The sequence below is a fragment of the Phascolarctos cinereus genome, unplaced genomic scaffold, assembly GCF_003287225.1.
Source record: "Phascolarctos cinereus isolate Bilbo 61053 unplaced genomic scaffold, phaCin_HiC Scaffold_9;HRSCAF=440, whole genome shotgun sequence".
Classification (NCBI taxonomy): domain Eukaryota; kingdom Metazoa; phylum Chordata; class Mammalia; order Diprotodontia; family Phascolarctidae; genus Phascolarctos; species Phascolarctos cinereus.
This window is the reverse complement of record NW_027556402.1, coordinates 171716857-171737870: the sequence shown is the minus strand read 5'-3', so window position 1 is coordinate 171737870 and position 21014 is coordinate 171716857. Positions and strand designations below refer to the sequence as shown.

At 36.8% G+C, this 21014-nt stretch overlaps 1 protein-coding gene across 1 annotated transcript in view; it reads left to right on the top strand.

Annotated features, from left to right (window-relative positions):
- LOC110212336 (sodium-dependent phosphate transport protein 2B-like) overlaps positions 1–21014 on the top strand; it is a 56097-nt gene that overhangs the window by 21097 nt on the left and 13986 nt on the right. The window lies entirely within an intron of this gene.

The following is a 21014-nucleotide window of genomic DNA, read 5'->3' as shown; positions in this document are numbered from 1 at the left end:
TGTGTGTGTGTGTGCATTCATATATATATATATATATATATACACACACACACAACACACACACACATACACATATTTTCTTTTTTACACATATATACCTATGCGGTTGGGTATAAAAATTCATCTCAATAGGGAAGTAGGAAAAAGGGTTAAGAGAAAAGGGGTGTAGTAATGAGGGGAAGGTAGATTAAGGGAGGCAGTGATCAAAAGCAATGATAACTTTTGACAAGGAGACAGTAAAAAAAGGAAAAGGATAAATAGAAAAGATAGGATGAAGGGAAATACACAGGTAGAAATCATAAGTAGGAATGTGAATAGGATGAATTCACCCATAAAACAGAAGAGGGCAACAGAATGGATTAGAAACCAGAATCCAGGAGAGGATTCCGGGAAGATGGTAGAAAGTTCCAAGCTCTCCAGATTTTCCCATAAACAAGATAAAAATAGCACCTTGGGGTAAATGTGGGGGATGAAGGGGGGATAAGGAAGAGTTGAGGCAGTGGTCCTCCTGCTCCTAGGACAAGCCGAAAAGATGTGAAGAAAAATCTCAGGAATGAGGTTTGTTCCCAGTGAAGAGTAAACAGTTCCAAGGTAGTTCTGCTGAAACAGCAAGTGGCAAGCCCTAGGGCATCTTGCAGACAGTGTTAGAGGGGGGGAAATGGAGGCCAGATAAATGCCTGCTGATAAGGGATATCAGACCCAGCTGTGCTGCTAAGACATAGCCCTGGGTAAGAAGGAACCAACACATGCCAGTAAGTGCAGAAAGCAATGGGGCAATGATGCCACTGGCTGTGGGCACTTACAGGAGGGCTAAGTTCTTGATTTTGGTTCTAGGCCAGAGAAAAGAACTGAAGGAGGATCTGAGGACCTGAGGCCAGAGGCACCATCCCCCACACCCCAGAGCTAGAAGTGATTACAATAGTGAGTTGCTACAAATAAAAAAAAATGATCAGGTAAAGGAGAAAGAACCCAACTCTAGAAAGTTACCATGGGAATAGACAAGACCAAGGTTTGTCTTCAGAGGAAGATATTGAAGAAAAAAAAGCCTTTCCTACCTCAAAGAGTAATGTCAAATGATTATCTGCCCAAAAATAATTCATAGAAGAACTGAAAAAAAAACTTTAAAAATCAAATGAGGGGAGATCAAGGAAAAATTTTTTAAAAAAAGAAGAATTCATTAAAGCCATCTATAGTCATATGAAAAAATGCTCTAAATCGTTATTGATTAGAGAAATGCAAATCAAAACAACTCTGAGGTACCACATCACACCTATCAGATTGGCCAACATGACAAAACAGGAAAATGATAAATGTTGGAGAGGATGTGGGAAAACTGGAACACCAATACATTGTTGGTGAAGTTGTGAAATGATCCAACCATTTTGGAGAACAGTTTGGAACTATGCCCAAAGGCCTACAAAAATGTGCATACCCTTTGATCCAGTAATAGCACTTCTAGGGCTATATCCCAAAGAGATCATAAAAATGGGAAAAGGACCCACATGTACAAAAATATACATAGCAGCTCTTTTTGTGGTGGCAAAGAATTGGAAATTGAAAGGATGCCCATCCATTGGGGAATGGCTGAGCAAGTTGTGGTATATAAATGTAATGGAATACTATTGTGCTGTAAGAAATGATGAACAGGCTGACTTCAGAAAAACCTGGAAGGACTTATATGGTCTGATGCTGAGTGAAGTGAGCAGAACCAAGAGGACTTTGTACACAATAACAGCCACATTATGCAATGACTAAGATTGTTAAACTGAACCTTTCTCAGAATTATGAGGATCTAAGACATTTCCAGAGGCCTCAGGATGGATAATGCTGTTCACATTCAAAGAAAGAACTATGGAAGTCGAATCGCTATCACTTATTTTTACCTTCTGTTGAGTTTTGTTTCATCTTTCTGATGGTTCCTCGTATTGGTTTTAATTTTCACTTACAACTTCACTGATGTGAAAATGTGTTTAATGGGTATGTAAATGTAAAGCCTATATCAGATTGTGCGCTGTCTTGGGGAGGGTGGGGGGGAGGAAAAGAGAGAAAAATTTTCAACTCAAAAGCATATGGAAAAAATAAAAAAAATTTAAATTAAAAATAAAATAAAATAAAATAAAGAACAATTCAAGAAAACCAGAAGATTATGAAAAGAAAGTCAATCAACTGGAAAAGGAGATCCAGAATCTTAAGGAAGAAAATGACTCCTTGAAAATTAGAATTGGACAAAGAGAAGTCAGCAAAGTTATAAGAGATCAAGAAATAATAAAACAAAATATAAAGAATGAAAAAAATAGAAGAGAATGTGAAATATCACATGAGTAAAAGAACTGATCAAGAAAAGAAAAAATAAGGATAATTGGACTTCCTGAAAGCTATGATCAAAAAAAGAATCTTGATACAACAATACAGGAAATAACTAAAGAAAATTGTCCTGAAGCATTAGAACAAGAGGGAAAAGGGGCAGCTAGATGGCACAGTGGATAGAGTACTGGCCCTGAAGTCAGGAGGACCTGAGTCCAAATCTGGCCTCAGACCAAACATTTGACACTAGCTGTGTGACCCTGGGCAAGTCACAATTGCCAAAAAAAAAAAAAGAACAAGACGGGAAAGTAGAAATAGAAAAAATCCAGAATATACCACAAGGAAAACCTACAGGAATATCATAGTCAAATTCCCAAACCCCCAGCTCAAGGAGAAAATATTACAAACAACAACAACAACAAAATTCAAATATGCCGGAGCCACGATTAGAATCACATAAGACACAGCAACAGTGACACTAAAAGACCTCAGGTCTTGGAACACTATATATCAAATAGCAAAAGAACTGGGGTTGCAGCCGAAAATATCACACCTAACAGAATTAAGCATCATCCTGAATGAAAAAAAAGAAAAAAAATTCAATGAATTGCCAGACTTTCAGGATTTTGTTGCAAAAGGAAATAAGAGAGACACAGAAATGTAAAATGAAGATTGGTGTAGAATTTATTAGGAAAAAAAAAGCAAGGGTAGTAATCATGATCTCAGACAAAGTTAAAGTTAAAATAGGTTTAATCAAAAGAAAAATGGGGAAAGTATACTATATGTTAGCCATATTAATCAATATTATTTTGCATGAAGTCATCAGTCTCCTTGTCTGCTCCAGAGTCATCATGGTCCAGTGGCAGGACAGAATCAAGACAACTGGTGATGGCTCAAGATGCAGCAAATGACCTTACTGTCTTCGATGTCTAATCAAGCTCCACAGCACCTGCTTCAGCTGCCTTTGTGGCCATTGGAACAAATTATTCTCATCTGCCCATTCCACCAGGGGAAGGATCTACATGATTGAGGTGGACACCTCAGTTACTCTCAACCTGATTTTGCCTGTCTGCCGAAATGATTTACCAGGATGTGGCTGCTGCACATGCTACAACTTCTTGGAGCCATAGGTGAGAATTAAATGGAATAGGTAGACATCAAAGGTGGAAAACAGCCCTGAAAAGTGCTTGGCAGCCTTCACACAAGAGGTACTAGTCTTCCCTGAACATAGCCTACCAAAAGGAGTGAATGACAAGTTCATGACAACACAATTGCCATGTGTAGGAAAATGTTACACCACCATCATCAGTGCCTATGCTCTCACCATGATTTACCCTGATGAGGTCAAAGAAAAATTTTATGAAGACTTGGAGACCCTTATCAATGTGCCAAAAGAGGACAAGTTTATAATTCTGGTGACTTTAATGCTAGAGTAGGGTCAGGCTACCAGACTTGGCAGGGAGTCTTAGGGAGGAATGGAGTTGGAAATAGCAACAATAATGGTCACTTACTACTAAAGACGTACATCTCATAACCTCATCACCAACACTGTTTTCTGTTTTCCTAAATGCGATAAAACTTCATGGATGCACCCTTGCAGCAAACATTGGCATTTAATAGACTAGACTATGTGATTGTAAGGAGAAGAGACAGACAGGATATGAGAGTGATAAAGGCAATGTGTGGTGCAGAGTGCTGGACTGATCATAGACTTATCCTCTCCAAGCTAAATTTTTGCTTTCAACAAAAGCAGTGTCCCTAAGGCAAAACAACTATCAGAAGAATTAATGTCAAGAGATTAGAGTCTTCTCTGAATGGGAACAGTTTGTTGCTAACTTGGAGGGAAAGTTGAGCCAACACACAGCTGGCAACAGTGGAGCAGAACAGGAGTGGGCAGCACTGCATTTGCTCATCTAGGTCAGAACACTTGCAAACGTCAAGACTGATTTGATGAAAATGATGGGGAAATTCAGAAGCTGCTAAATGAAAAACAAGAACTCCACAGGGTTTGCCAGCAGGTTAGTTCATCCATCTCTAAGAAGGCACCATTTAATTCCATCAAAAGTAAAGTACAAACAAAGCTTAGAGAGATGCAGGATTCTTGGCTTAGCAAGAAGGCAGATGAAATTCAATTTTATGCTGATAGTAACAATCCAAAGCACTTTTATGATGCCCTGAAGCCTATTTATGGGCCAAAGGTCTATGGTGAATCTCAACTACTCAGTGCTGATGGAGCCACATTGATTACTGATAAAGATGTGATCCTAGAGAGATGGGCTGAACACTTCCATAGTGTTCTCAACAGAACATCATCAATTAAAGCTGAAGTCTTTGACCGTATACCTCAGAGTAAAGTCAATCCTTTCCTGGTTGAAGTTCCAACTGAAGAAGAGGTTTTTGAATGCCATTAGGCTTCTTTCATGTGGCAAATCTCCAGCTGAGATTTATAAGGTAACGGGTCCATTGCTCATACAGAAGCTGACTGAAAATTTCCAAGTTATATGGCAAGAGGAGGTTATCCCCTAGGAGTTCAAGGATGCCTCCATTGTCCACCTCTATGAAGGTAAAGGAAATAGATTGTCCCATGACTATTACAGGTGGTCTCTCTCTCTTAGGCATTGCTGGCAAAATTCTTGCTAGAGTCCTCCCTAATAGGCTGATTCTTCACCTGGAAGATGGTCATCTATCTGAGAGCCAGTGTGGCTTCAGAAAGGGCTGAGGAATGGTTGATATAGTGTTTGCTGCCCCACAACTCCAGGAGAAATGCCAGGAGCAGAACAGATTTGACCAAGGCCTTTGATACTGTCAGTCATGAGGGCTTATGGAAAATTATGTCAAAATTTGGTTGCCCAGAGAAATTCATCAGCATTGTATGCCAATTTCATGATGGCATGCTTGCCCAGGTTCTGGATAATGGACAATGCTCTCGTGCTTTCCCAGTCACCAATGGAGTGAAACAAGGCTGTGTGCTTGCTCCCATGCTTTTTGGCATGATGTTTTCAGCCATGTTGTCAAATGCTTTCAAAGAGGATGAACACAGCACCAGGCTCAGCTACTGTACATAAATTCTGATGATAAATTCTTCAACTTGGAAAAGCCAAGACCAAAGTGGAGGGAGTGTTGGTGCATGATTTTCTGTTTGCAGATGATTGTGCATGCAATGTAGCCTCTGAAGCTGAATTATAACAAAGTATGGATCAATTCTCTGCAGCTTGTGCTAATTTTAGTCTAACAATTAACACCAAGAAAACACTGGTTCTCCATCAGCCACCACCACACCATCCATAAATGGAACCATTGGTTATAGCAAGGGGAAAAATTTTGAATGCTGTGGATAAGTTCACTTACCTTGGTAGTGTACTTTCCGGGAATGTACACATTGATAATGAGGTTGATGCATCCATTGTCAGAGCTACTTCAGTATTTGGGAGACTCTGAAGGAAAGTATGAAAGAGAAGATGTATTAGACTGACTACCAAACTGAAGGTCTACAGAGCCATTGTACTGACCTCATTGTTGTATGCCTGTGAGATCTGGACAGTATACCAGTGCCATGCCAGGGAACTGAATCACTTCCATTTGAATTGTTTTAGGAAGATTCTGAAGATCACCTGGCAGGATAAGATACCAGACACTGAGATTCTTTTTCAAACTAAACTGCCAAGCATTCAAACTCTGCTTCAGAGAGAGCAACTCCCATGGGCTGGCCACATTGTTTGAATGCAAAATGTATGGTTGCCAAAAAGACTGTGTTATGGAGAACTCACACAGGGCAAGCATTCACATGGTGGTCAGAAGAAGCAATATAAGGACACTCTCCAGGTCTCTCTTAAAAACTTTGAGAACAATTGATTGTGTGACATGGAGACAATGGCATGCCCACGTCAGAGAAGGTGTTGTGCTCTATGAGCAAAGCAAAATTGAAATAGCTCAAAAGAAAAGCAAGATGCACACATTTAGAGAACCCACCCAAATGTTCACATGGAATATTCATGCCTGGCCTGTGGTAGAACATTCTGAGCTCACACTGGTCTGATCAGCCACAGTCAAGACACATTGAAACTTGACTCTAGCATAGTGATGTCATTTTGGTCCTCTTTAAGAACAAAGGACAAAAACCATTAATCACTATTATTTTAGATTATTTAAAATAACTAGACAGTGTAAGGTTGGAATATTGTTGTGATGTAGGAAATGATGAGTTGGTGGACTTAGAAAAATATGGAAAGACTTGGATTTATAAAGGAAGATGTTATCCACCCTCAGAGAAACAGAGCACAAACAAGTATAGTACGGTCTTACATAGATGCATATGAATGTAAATGTCTATATATGAGCATGATTATAGATATCTAAGTATATGTATATATGTAAGTATGTATATATGTATGTGTGTATATGTGTGTTTGTGTGAATGCATGCATGTATATGTGTGTGTGTCTGAGCTTAATTGTAGCCTTTTTGGGGGAGGGGGCAAAGGAAGGGGGGATAAAAGAACACTGTAAAGGGTGCACAGCAGAGGACAAATGAAAACTCACAAGGAAGCAAATAAGATGGACAACTCTGAAAACACAATGTGTAGTATTTATTATATAGCCTTTCTTGAAATGGAAATTTATTGCTGTATATTTTTGAATCCTCTCACATTCTGCTGTGCACATGGCAATGTTTTTTTTCTTTTCTTATTTTGTATTTAAGTTTTAATATTTAAGTTTACAATGTGTTTTTTCTCTTTTTTTATTGTATATTTAAGTTTTAAATAAATTAATTTTAAAAAACAGAATCCAACATGTTGTTTACAAGAGACACATTTGGGACAGAAAGACATATGCAGAGTTAAAATAAGGGGCTGGAGCAGAATCAGTTATGCTTCAGCTGAAGTAAAAACAAAATGCCAGCAGTCATGATCTCAGCCAAAGCCAAAGCAAAAACAGACCTAATTAAAAGAGATAAGGAAGGAAACTACATTTTGCTAAAAGGTACCATAGACAATGAAGTAATATCAATACTGAACATATGTGCCCCAAATGGCATAGCATCCAAATTCTTGAAGGAAAAGTTAAAGGAACTATAGGAGGAGTTAGACAGTAAATGATCTAACACTTGATGAGACCAAGGACCCTGTGGAAGTTGAGGAGAATATGGAATGACAAAACACTGTTCTTGAGTGGTTTAAAAGAGAAATGAGAATTATGAGAGTTGAATTTATGTTCTGCAGAGCAAAAATAATGAACAGAATGAAAAACTTGAATCTGCAATAGCAAGCCTTATCAAAGAAACAAAAGTGAGAATTGTAGAGCCAGAATGCAAGTACAGAGAAGCAAAAGATGATCTAGAAAAAGAGACACAAAGAACAAGAAAGTTTTTTAAAAATATGCTCAATATGCAAGGAAAATATATGGATCTCAAAGACAGGATGCATAGAAACAACCAAAGAATCACAGGTTTCCCAAAAGAACATAATAAGACAAAAAAGCCTTAACACCATAATAAAAGATGTAATAGAAGAGAACTGCCCAGAACTTCTGAACTTAAAAAAAAATGAAATTCAAATGGAAAGAATTTACAGATCAGATGGGGTGGGAGAGAACAACCCAAGGCTGAAAACTCCAAGACATATAGTGGTTAAATCTAACAATTTAATTCAGGAAAAAATTTTCAAATCACCAGGAGAAAGACTTTTAAATACAGAGAAAAAGACACTTGAATAACACAAGACCATTCAACACCCAGTAGAAAAAGGAGGAAGGAATGGAATGATGTATTCCAAAGAACACTGGAGCTCAGGATGCATCCCAGGGACCTAGCCTACAAATCTGAGCCTAACCATACAATACAAAATATGGGCATTCAATTGTATTTGGACCATTTTTAGAAAGAAAACCAGAACTAAAGAGATTATTTACTTCTCAGTCACCCCAAACAACAGAAGGAGTGAATAAAAGTAGACAGCAACAGGAACCATGAGAAAGAAAGACCAGTAAGATTTTTCTTTCTTTTTTTTTCTTTTTTCTTTTTTGGTGAGGCAATCGGGTTTAAGTGACTTGGCCAGGGTCACACAGCTTGTAAGTGTTAAGTATCTGAGGCTGGATTTGAACTGAGGTCCTCCTGACTCCAAGGCCAGAGCTCTATTCACTATGCCACCTAGCTGCCCCCAAGATTTTTCTTTCTAAATGTTCAAAAGGAGATGGGTGAAAGTAGAAATCTGAGAGGGGCATCAGTGAAGAGATGGACAAAACTTGGCAACACCCTGCCTATGGGTACACATTCTTTTATGGGATTACATTATAGTGTGGGAGGGTACATGAAAGATGGAGAAGGGAACAAAGGGTTACCAAGGAGTGAGTGATACACCAGGGTCAAATCAAGGGCTAACAGTGAGGGGAAGGTGACCTTTATGGTCTGAGAAAGAGAAGAACCTACAGGAGAATTGGTGAGGACATAGAGGGAAAGATTGAAGAAAGGAGGAAAGAGGGAGGCTTTACTTTGGAGGTAGGAGGGGATTCCACTGATGAATTCTCCTATAGGTGAAGTGAGATGAAGACTTTACACTGGATGAGGCCTAGGAGTTTTGGTGCCTGAAAAGTCTACTCATTGAGGGAAGGTGATGTAGCTGGATTCTCTGAGGGCATTTGGCACTGGGAGGAATGGGAGAGCATGGACTCAGGGAGGAGATTTCTAAGCAAATGTAGGGGGAAAAATGTCAACAAGAGGGTATTGATCAGTGGGAGAAGTTTTGATTATATGAAAAAATGGAGTAAATAGAAGCTGATTGATGAAGAATATAGGGAAAAGAGAGCAGAGGATTATAGGGGCCATGAATCAGAATGAGAAAACAGATAATAAAGAGAGTGAAAGAAATCCTTTCTTGAAAGGAATGCCAAAAAAAAAAAAAGAAAAGAAAGAAATTAAAAACAAACCAATGAACAGAACTAGTTGGAGGGGAGGAGAGGTAAGGAGAATGTACCTGAGAGCAGAGAAAGAAGTGTTAGAAAGCTATAACCATATAAAAGCAAGAGAGAGGAACTATTAAAACCCTAAAGGGAAAGGAATGACAAATGAGAAGAAGGAGGAGGGTAGGGGGGAAAGATAGGGAAAGGGAGCAGGTTCACCTTAAAAAAAAAAGATTAAAGTGACTGAAGAAACATAATGCTGTGTTTACAGCAGAAGAGGTGCAAAAGCATGACTCAAAAAATTTTTTTTACAGATAGATGGAAGAAAATATAAACCTAACCCATGTAATTTTAAATGTGAATGATTAAACAATCCAATAAAACAAAAAAGGGTGACATTGGATAAGAAAACAAAAACCTGCAGTTTGCTGTATACAAGAAACACATATAAAAACCAAAGACATACACAAAATAAAATTGTGGGGATGGAAAAAAAATTACTATTAAATGAATCCAAAAAAGCAAGATTTTCTATCATGCTATCAGACAAAACAAAAACATTCAACAAATAAAAAGGAGTGGGGCAGAGTCAAGATGGCAGACAAAAGGCAGGGATTTGCCTGAACTCTCCCAAATTCCCCTCCAAACAATTTTAATGTCTCAAAACAAATTCTGGAGCAGCAGAACCAAGAAAAAGGATGGAGAGACATAAGTTTTCAGCCCGAGACAACTTAGAAGCCTGGCAGGTAAGGTCTGTTGCAATGGGGTGAGAGTGGAGTTCAGTCCAGAGCCTACTGCACCAACTGAGCCCGGGCCCCAACAAATCATGACTTCAGCATGACTGAATCAGTGGTGTCAGGGGGAGCTTCTGGGCCTCTTAGCACACAGATGGTAAGGGGTTCAAACTGCTGATCAGAAGGATATCACGGGGGTACCTTTCCTGGCGCTGGGGGAGGGGCAAGATGTTGTTGCTTTGCCCCTGTGCAGATCCAGGTCACGGTCCTGGGTGGCAGTCCCAGGGCAAGGAGGAACACTAGCACAGTAGAGCTTACGAGGACCCTGATCACAGTTGCAGGGTTGACGAGCGCTTGTGGTTGATCACAAATCACAGCACATGCCAGGGCAGTAGTGAGCACACCGCTTTGGAAAAACTGAACACTTGCAGGTCCCCAGAATTAGCTCTAAAAACAGCTAACCAGAAAAAACCCAGAATCTTGGGAAAGTACTCCCTGTTTCCTGGAAGCAGAGCGCCGCTTCAGCATAGAGTTAAAAGTCAAGAAATAGGCCAGAAAAGCGAGCAAGCAATACAAAAAGATCCTGACCATAGAAAGTTACTATAGTAACAAGACCACACTAACTCAGAAGAAGATGACAAAGCCAATACTTCTATACCCAAAGCTTCAAAGAAAAATACGTATTAGTCTCAGGCCCAAAAAAGAATTCCTGGGAAGAGCTCAAAAAGGATCTATAAACTCAAATAAGAGAGATAGAGGAAAGATTGAAGAAATAAGTGATGTAAGAATATAATGGGGGAAAAAAAGAGTCAACGGCTTGGTAAAGGAAGTACAAAGATACTGAAGAAAATAACACCTTAAAAAATAGGTGAAATGTTTTTTTTAAAAAAAGGCCCAAAAATCCAAGAGAAGAATACCTTAAAATGCGGAATTGGCCAAATGCAAAAGGAGGTACAAAAATTCAATGAAGAAAAAAATTTCTTCAAAACTAGTATTATACAAGTGGAAGCTAATGGCTCCATGTGAGATAGCAAGAAACAATAAAATGAAAAAGAAGAAAATGTGAAATATCTCGTTGGAAAAATCCTGACCTGGAAAATAGATCAAGGAGAGAGAATTTAAGAATTACTGGACTACCTGAAGGCCATGTTTTTTAAAAAAGAGCCTACGTATCGTATTTCAAGAAATGATCAAGGAAAACTGCCCTGATATTCTAGAACCAGAGGATAAAATAGAAATTATAAGAGTTCACCAATCACCTCTTCGAAGAGAGCCTAAAATGAAAACTCCCAGGAATATTATAGCCGAATTCCAAGCTCTCAGGTCAAGGAGAAAATATTGTAGGCAGCCAGAAATAATTCCAATATCATGGAGCCATAGTCAAGATAACACAAGATTTAGCGGCTTCTACATTAAAGAACTGGAAAGCTTAGAATATTCTGAAGGGCAAAAGAGCTAGGCTTACAACCAAGAATCACCTACCCAGCAAAATTGAGTATTAATCATTCATAAGGGAAAATAGATATTCAATAAAATAGAGGACTTTTAAGTGTTCCTGATGAAAAGACCAGAGCCAAACAGAAAAAAACAACATTCAAATACAAGTTTCAAGAGAAGCATAAAAAGATAAACAGGAAAAAGAAATCATAAGGGATTCAATAAAGTTAAACTGTTTACATTACTGCATGGCAAGATAATACTTGTAACTCATAAGAACTTTCTCATTATTAGGGCATTTAGAAGGAGTTTACATAGACAGAGGGCATGGCTGTGAGTTGAATATGATGGGATGATTGTCTAAAAAAAATAATTAAAGGCTGAGAAAGAGGAATGTTCTGGGAGAAGGGGAAAGGGAGTGGTAAAATGGGGTAAATTATCTTACATAAAAGAGGTGTGAAAGAGCTTTTACAGCAGAGAGGAAGATGGGAGCGCAATGGGGGGAATGTTTGAACCTTATTCTCATTAGAATTGGCTCAAAGAGGGAATAACATGCACACTCAGCTGGGTATAGAAATCTATCTTACCCTATAGGAAAGTAAGAGGTGAAAGGGATAAGAGAAGTGGAGGGTGCTGATAGAAAGGACGGAATTGGGGGAATGTGGTAGTCAGAAGTAAACACTTTTGAGAATGAACAGGGTGAAAGAAGAGAGTAAGATAAATGAAGGAAAATAGGATGGAGAGAAATACATAGTAATCATATGACTACTGAAACTGAAAATTTTTTGTAGCAAGTTTCTATGATAAAGGCCTCATTTGTCAAATATATAGGGAGCTGAGTGAAATTTATAAAAATAAGATAATTTTAAAAATTCAAAGAAAAATGTGTATTAGTCTCAGGCCCATAAAGAATTCCTGAGAAGAGCTCAAAAAGGATTTAAAAACTCAAATAAGAGAGGTAGAGGAAAGATTGGGAAAAGAAATAATTGACATAAGAAAATCATGGGAAAAAATGGTCAAAGGATATGAACAGGCAGTTTTCAGAGGAATTAATCAAAACTATAGTCAGTAATAGCTGAACAAGTTGTGGTATATGAATTTAATGGAATACTGTTGTGCTATAAGAAATGATGAACAGGCAGACTTCAGATAAACCTGGAAAGACTTGTATGGTCTGATGCTGAGTGAAGTGAGCAGAACCAGGAGAACATTGTACATAGTAACAGCCATGATGACTAAAATTGATAGACCTAATCCTGGATCTAAAGGCATCTCCAAAGGCATCATGATGGAAAATGCTATCCATATCCAAAGAAAGAACTACGGAGTTTGAATGCAGATTGAATCATACTGTTTGCTATTTTTTTTCTTCTGTTATGTTTTGTTTCCTCTTTCTGGTGGTTCCTCCTATTGGTTCTAATTCTTACTTACAACATCACTAATGTGAAAATATATTTAATAGGAATGTATATGTATAGCCTACATCAGATTGCGTGCCATCTTGGGGAGGAAGGGGGAGAAAAATTTAAAACTCAAAAGTTTATGGAAGTGATTGTTGAGAAATCAAAAAAAATTAATTTTTTAAAAAGAAAAAACTATCTATAGCCATATGAAGAATTATCTAAATCACTATTGATTAGAGAAATGCAAATTAAAACAACTCTTAGGTACCACTCCACACCTATCAGATTGGCTAATATGGCAGAAAAGGAAAATGACAAATGTTGAATGGGATATGGGAAAATTGGGACACTAATGCACTGTTGGTGAAGTTGTGAACTGATCCAACCATTCTAGAAGGCAATTTGGGACTCTGCCCAGAGGGCTATAAAACTGTTCCTATCCATTGGCCCATCAATACCATTACTAGATTTGTGTCCAAAAGAAATAAAATAATAAAAGGGAGGGGGAACCTATTTGTATAAAAATATTTACAGCAGCTCTTTTTGTGGTGGCAAAGAATTGGAAATTGAAGGAATGTCCATCAATTGGGGAATGGCTGAACAAGTTTTGGCCTGTGAATGTAATGGAATATTATTGTGTTATAAGATATGACACTGGATGATTTCATAAAAACCTGGAAAGATTTACATGAACTGATGCAGAGTGAAGTGAGCAGAACCATGTAAACATTGTACACAATAGCAGCAATAATGTATAATGATCATTAGTGAATGACTTGGCTATTCTCAGCAATACAATAATCGAACACAATTCTGAACTACTTGTGATGAAAAACGCTATCCATCTCCAGAGAAAGAACTGATGGAGTCTGAATGCAGATTGAAGCATCCTTTTTTTTTTAAAGTATTTTTTGTTTGTTTGTTTTTTGGTGTTTTCTTCTACAAAATTACTAATATGGAATATGTTTTTACATGACTGCACATGTTTTGGGGGGGTTTGTCTATGTTTTCTTCTACAAAATTACTCATATGTAATATGTTTTTACATGATTGCACATGTATAGCCTATATCAGATTGCTTACTGTTTTATGTAGGGAGGCAGGAAGGGATTTAAGGCTATTATTTCAAATTCAAAACTTAAAAAAATCGAATGCTAGAAATTGTTTTTACATGTGACTGGGGAAGAATAAAATATTATTTAAAGAAAAAAAAGAGAGAGATCAATTGAAGAGACTAGACCAGAGAGATTCAGAAACAATAGAACTCAATAACCCAGTGCTTGCTAAGGTGGAAAAATATGGTTAGATAGGGTAAAATTCCCTACTTGATTTTTTTTTTAAACCTGTCAGAAAAAGTAGAAAGCCATCTGGCAAAAATTAGGCTTAGACCAACATCTTATTCCACATGTGAAGTGTGAACTCCTTAATACACACATTCCAAATGGATATGTGATCTTAACATTAAAGATCATATTATAAAAAAAAAAAAAGAACCAGTTCATGTGCCTCTCATACCTGTGGAGTGTTCTTAACCAAACAAGAGATAGACGCAATTATAGAAGATAAGAAGATAACTCTGATTATTTGAAATTAAAAAGTTTTTTCACAAACAATATTAATGAATCTAGAAAAAGGAGGGAAGTGGTTGAATGAGGAAAAAATTTTTGCATCAGATTCCACTGAGAAGGGTTTGATATTCAAGATATGTAAATGATTTTGTAAAATTGGCAAAAATGACCAACATCTCACAGTTTCTACCAAGATAAAGTCAAAATATGTATATGACTTAGACACAAAGAGTGATATCATAAGCAAATTAGAGTATATATAAAAAAAATTACCTGTTAAATAAGGGAAGAATTTAAGATCAAAAAAGAGATAAAGAGGATCATAGGATGTATAATGGATACTTTAGTTTACATAAAGTTAAATCTATTTTTGCACAAATAATGCCAATATAACCAAAATTAGAGGGGAAGTAGGAAACTGGGAGAAAAAATTGTCGACTGAAAGTTTCTCTGATAAAGACCTTGTTTCTCAAACATATAGGGAACTGAGCCAAGTTTATAAAAATAAGAGCGATTCCCCAGTTGATAAATGGTCATAAGATAGGAATAGGCAGATTTCAGAACAAGAAATCAAAGCTATCAATAGTCTTTTGAAAAATGCTTTAAGTCACTATTGAATAGAGAAATGCAAATTAAAACAAGTGTAAGAGTGGTTCATGTAACAGAAAAGGAAAATATCAAAGGCTGGAAAGGATGGGGAAAAGCAAGGATACTAATGTACTGTTGGCGGAGTTGTGAACTGCTCTAACCACTCCTAAAAGCAATTTGGAAGTATGCCCAAAGGCTTATAAAAACTATGCATACTCTTTGACCTAACAATACCACTACTAGGTCTGCATCCCAAAGAGATTAAAGGAAAAGGGAAAAGCACCTAAATGTACAAAACTATTTATAGCAGCTCTTTTTGTGGTGGCAAAGAATTGAAATTCCCCCTCAACTGGGGAAGGGTTGAATAAATTGTGGTATATGATAATGATGTAATGCTATTGTACTATAAGAGATGACAAATGGGATGGTTTCAGAAAAACCTGACAAGATTTGTATGAATTGATGCAGAGTGAAATGAGCAGAACCAGAAGATCATTATACATAGTGACAGCAATATTGCAATGATGGCCAACTGTGAAAGACTTAACTACTGTGGTCCATACAATGATCCAAGATAATTCCAAAGGACCTATGATAAAAGATATTATCCACCTCCAGAGAGAACTGATGAACTCTGAGAGCAGATTGAAGCGTATTTTTTTCTACTGTTTATGTTTCTTAAAAAAAAAATTTTAAACATAGGTAATACAGAAATATACTTTGTCTGACTTCACATGTATAACTGATATATTATTTGCCTTCTCAATATGTAGGGAAGGGTCTGGTGGGAAGAGAGAATTTGGAACTCAAAATTAAAAAAAAAAGAACGTTAAAAATAAATAAAATTTAAAAAACAAATTGGCAAAAGTGACAAAAAAAATGGCAATAGTATCTAAGGGGTTGTGGGAAGATAGGCACACTAATACATTGTTGGTGGAGCAGTGAAATGGTACAACTATTTTGGAGAATAATTTGAAATTATGCAAATAAAGTGATTAAAATGTTCATACCCTTTGAATCAGAGATTCTTTTACTGGGCTTATGGCTCCATATTCTCCAAAATATTATAGCAGCACTTTTTGTGATAGCTAAGAATCAGAAACAAAGTAGATGCCCATTAATTGGGGAAAGGCTAAACAAGTTGTGTGTAAATGAATCTAATGGAATACTAACGGCTGTAAGAAATGATTCATTTGATAAATACAGAGAAAGCATAGAAACATATATATGTACTGATAAAGTGAAGTAATCACAGCCAAAAAAAATTAATATCTATGATAATTACAACATAAGCAGAAACAACAACACATAAAAAAAGTAAATATAACAAAGTTATAAAGATCAATTAGGACTCAAATGAAGGAGATATGAGAAAACACCCCTTATTTAGGTATTAGTAGAGGTGAGAGGGTCTACAGGTGTTACACATTGCTCATGTTTTGGGATTTTCTTAACATATTGAGCAGTAATGCTGATTTTGTTCCTTTCTAAACACATCACTATTTGTCATATTGGATGGCTCTTGGGGAGGGCTACATGGGATACTATGGTCATGTAAGAAACAGAAAAAATAAAAAGAATAGTTAAAATTAAAGCAATTATTAGAAGCTATTTTTCCCAATTGTATGCCAATAAAACTGATGATCTAAATTAAATGGATGAATATTTATAAAAATATAAATTGTCAGGTGAACAGAAGAAATAGGATATTTAAATAAATTTATCTTAGAAAAGGAAATTGAATGAGCTATAAATAACCTTCCTAAGGAAAAAAACCCAAGGACCAGATGGATTTAGAAGTGAATTCTACCAAACATTTAAAGAACAATTAATTCCAATACTATATAAATGATTTGAAAAAATAAGCAAAGGAGGCCTATCAAATTCCTCCTGTTACACAAATATCTTTCTGATACTTAAACCAAGGAGAGCCAAAACAGAGAAAGAAAACTGTAGAGCAATTTTCCTAATGAATATTGATGCAAAAATGTTAAATAAAATACTGTCCAGGGGGAATTTATACCAGGAATGCAGGACTGGTTTAATATTAGGAAAATTGTCAGCATAATTGACCATATCAATAACAAAGTCAACAAAAATCATATGATTATCTCAATAGATGTAGAAAAACCTCTTGACAAAATACAGCACTCCTTTCTATTAAAAAATAGAATAAATGGAACTTTTCTTTCTTTTCTTTTTTTTTTTGTTGGGCAATAGGGGTTAAGTGGCTTGCCCAGGGTCACACAGCTAGAAAGTGTTATGTGTCTGAGGCCGGATTTGAACTCAGGTCCTCCTGAATCCAGGGCCAGTGCTCTATCCACTGCACCACCTAGCTGCCCCCTAAGGGGAGCTTTTCTTAAAATGATAAGTGGTGACTATCTAAAAGAAAGAGCAAGCATTATCTATAATGGAGATAAATTATAAACCTTTCCAATAAGATCAGGAGTAAAGCAAGAATGTCCATTATCAACATTATTATTTAACATTGGACTAGAAGTTATAACAAGAGAAGAAAAAGAAATAGAAAGAATAAGCATAGGCAACAAAGAAACAAAATTATCACTTTTTGCAGATGATATGATGGTATACCTAGAGAACCTTAGAAAATCAACTAAAATCTAGTCCAAACAAGGGAGTAGTGAAGTTGCTAGATATAAAATAATGAGCTAGATATAAAACAATGAGCATTTCTATATATTACATATATACATCCATCAGGAAGAGATAGAGAAATTCCATTTAAAATAACTGCAAACAGTATAAAATACTGCCAAGGCACACCCAGAAACTATAAGAACACAATTACAAAGCACACTTCAAACAAATACAGATCTAAAAAGTTGGAGAAATATTAATTGCTCAAGATTAGACTGAACCAATATAATAAAGATGACAATACTAATTTATTTATTCAGTTCCATACCAATCAAACTACCAAAGAATTTTTTTATGCAGCTAGAAAATTTAATAATAAAGTTCATCTGGAGGAACAAAAGGTCAAGAATATTATGGGAATCAATTTAAAAACAAAAAAGGAAGGCAGCCTAGCAGTAGCATATAGCAAACTGTACAATAGAATGGTAATAATCAAAACAATCTGATATTGGATAAGAAATAGAGTGGCTGATCAATGGAATAGATTAAGGTTACCAAATGCAGAAGTAAATGATCAGAATAACCTAGTGTTTTATAAGCCCAAAGATCCCAACTATTGAGGCAAGAACTCATTACTTGACAAAACCTGGGAAAACTGGAAAGCAGTCTGGTAGAAACTAGGCATAGAGCAACATCTTGCACCATATAACAAGATAAGCTCAAAATGGGTACATGATTTAGACATAAAGGATGATATCCTAAGCAAATTAGGAGGGCATATAAAAAATTGCCTGTCAGATCTAGGGATAAGGGACCAAAAATGAGGTAAGAAAGAGTCACAGGAAATAAAATGTATGATTTTGATTACAACAAATTTAGAAAGTTTTTTTTGCACAAAAAACCCAATGCAGACAAAATTAGGAGGAAAGCAGGTATCAGGGAGGGAGGAAGGAATTGAAAAGTTTCTCTGATAAAGGCCTCATTTTTTAAATATGTAGGAGACTGAGCTAAATTTATAAAAATAAGAGCCATTCCCCAATTGATGAATGGTCATAAGATATGAACAGGCAGATTTAAGAACAAGAAATCAAAGCTATCAATACTCATAAGAAAAATGCTCCAAATGACTATTGATGAAAGAAATTCAAATTAAAACAACTCTGAGATATCACCTCATAACCATGACAGAAAAGGAAAATGACAAATGCTGGAGGGGGTGTGGAAAAGCAGGGATACTAATGTACTGTTGGTAGAATTTTGAATTGGTCCAACTATTCTGAAGAACAATTTGGAACTATGCCTGAAGGGCTATAAAAAACTGCATATCCTTTTACCCAGAAATACTGCTTCTACACATCTATATGCCAAAGAGATCACAGAAAAAGGGAAAAGACTTGTATTTATAGACATATTTGTCTATAATTTTTTATTAAGACAAATATCTATAGGAGCTCTTTTTTATGTTGGCAAAGAATTGGATGCTAAGGGGATGCCCATCAGTTGGGGAATAGCTGAACAAGTTGTGGCATATGATTATGATGGAATACTATTGGAATATACAAAATGCGGAAGGAGATGGTTTCAGAAAAACCTGGGAAGACATATGAATTGACACAAAGTGAAGTGAGTATAACAAGGAGAACATTGTACACAGTAGCAACAGTATTGTAATGATGAATACCTGTGAAAGTCTAAACTACCTGGCCAATACAGTGATCCACGACAATTTTAAAAGACTCACAGTGAAAAATGCAATCCACCTCCAGAGAGAGAACTGCAGGGTTTCAACAGCAAATTGAAGCATATTTTTCTTTTGTTTTTTTCTTGTTTGTTTGTTGTTCTTTTCCCACAACTTGACAAATTTAATATTTTATATTATTTCATATGTATAATGGTTAAAAATTTTTTTTGTCTTCTCAATTCATGAGGTAGAGGGGAGACAGGAGATACCTTGGAAATGCAAATAGAAATCAATTTAAAAAATAGTTAAAACAGTATTACTGGCTGAAAAATGAAACTGAATTAAACTTTAAAATGTAAACCAAAAATGATAATAAAAGAATGGAACAGACACTTATTAAGCACCTACTATGAACCAAGCTATAGTGTGCTATTCACTTTATTCACTTTACAAATGTTATCTTGCTTGATCTTCACAACATTCCTGTGAAAAATGTGTGATTATTATCCTTGTCTTTTATAGCTGAGGAAACTGAGGCAGATAGAGAGGTTAAATGACTTACCCATGATCACACAGCCAGGAAGTGTCTAAGGCTGTGTTTAAACTTAGACCTTCCTAGGTCAGCCAGGTAGCACAGTGGATAGAGCTCTGGCCTTGGAGTCAGGAGGACCTGAGTTCAAATCCAGCCTCAGACACTTGACATTTACTAGCTGTGTGACCCTGGGCAAGTCATTTAACCCTGATTGCCTCACCAAAAAGCAAAAACAAAACAAAAAATAAACTTAGACCTTCCTGACTCCAGGCCCAGCACCCCAAAGTTTCACCTGTATATATAATAGCTACACAATATTACGTAGCCATACAATGTGATATAATTTATTATACAATATTATATAATTAAAGCTAGCATTTATGATTTAGGCCCATAGGTAGAGCTTTAATATGTACATAATACTTCATAAATATTGTCTCTTTTTATCCTTACAACAACTCTAGGACATAGGTACTATTATTATCCCCATTTTGCAGATGAGGGAACTTAGGCAGGCAGAGGTTAGGTGACTTGCCCAGGGTCACATAGTTTGTGTCTGAGGCTGGATTGGAACTCCAATTTTCTTGGTGCCAGGTTACAGTACTCTATCCACTTTGCTGCAAAGGCAGGTCAACTAAGGTGCGTTGGAAAGGCCACGGATTTTTACCAATTGTTACCTTTGTAACCATGGGCAAAGTCACTTCTTGTTCTGTTTTCTTATATGCAAAAATGAGCAAGTAGTATAAGTCTGTACTAAGAACTCCCCTAGTTCTAAAGCTATGATCTTGTCTTTGATTCAATTAAGCCTTGATAGGATAAGCATACCTGCTCCTCTTCATGACTGCTTGGGATAGCCATATCGTGGGGGGCAGTGGAGGAAGTGGGGATGGGGAGTGGGGTGGGGAAGAGCACTTAAATGGGAAATCTGGAAGCTTGGTCATTATTCTTAATGCCTCCTCCCTGTGTGACCTTAGTTGAGCAAATTCCAAGGTTTCCTTGTCTGTGAAATGGAAACATTAACAATTTGGTCTGCCTACAGAAGTATTATCCCTAGATAGATACAAAAGAGCTTTGAAACAGGAAGCTCTATAACAGTGCAAGACGGGGTGGCATTATGGCGATGTGTGTAGACAATGCTGTCTTTTTTCCCCAAGTGCTGTCTAGTTTGGGGGGTGGGGTGGGGAGTGGGCACCTGGATCTGTGGTTTCACTGATGTGGGGAAACTTCTAATGTGGAAACCCTCCTCCCCCCTTCCTCCATCCCCCTACCCTCAGTG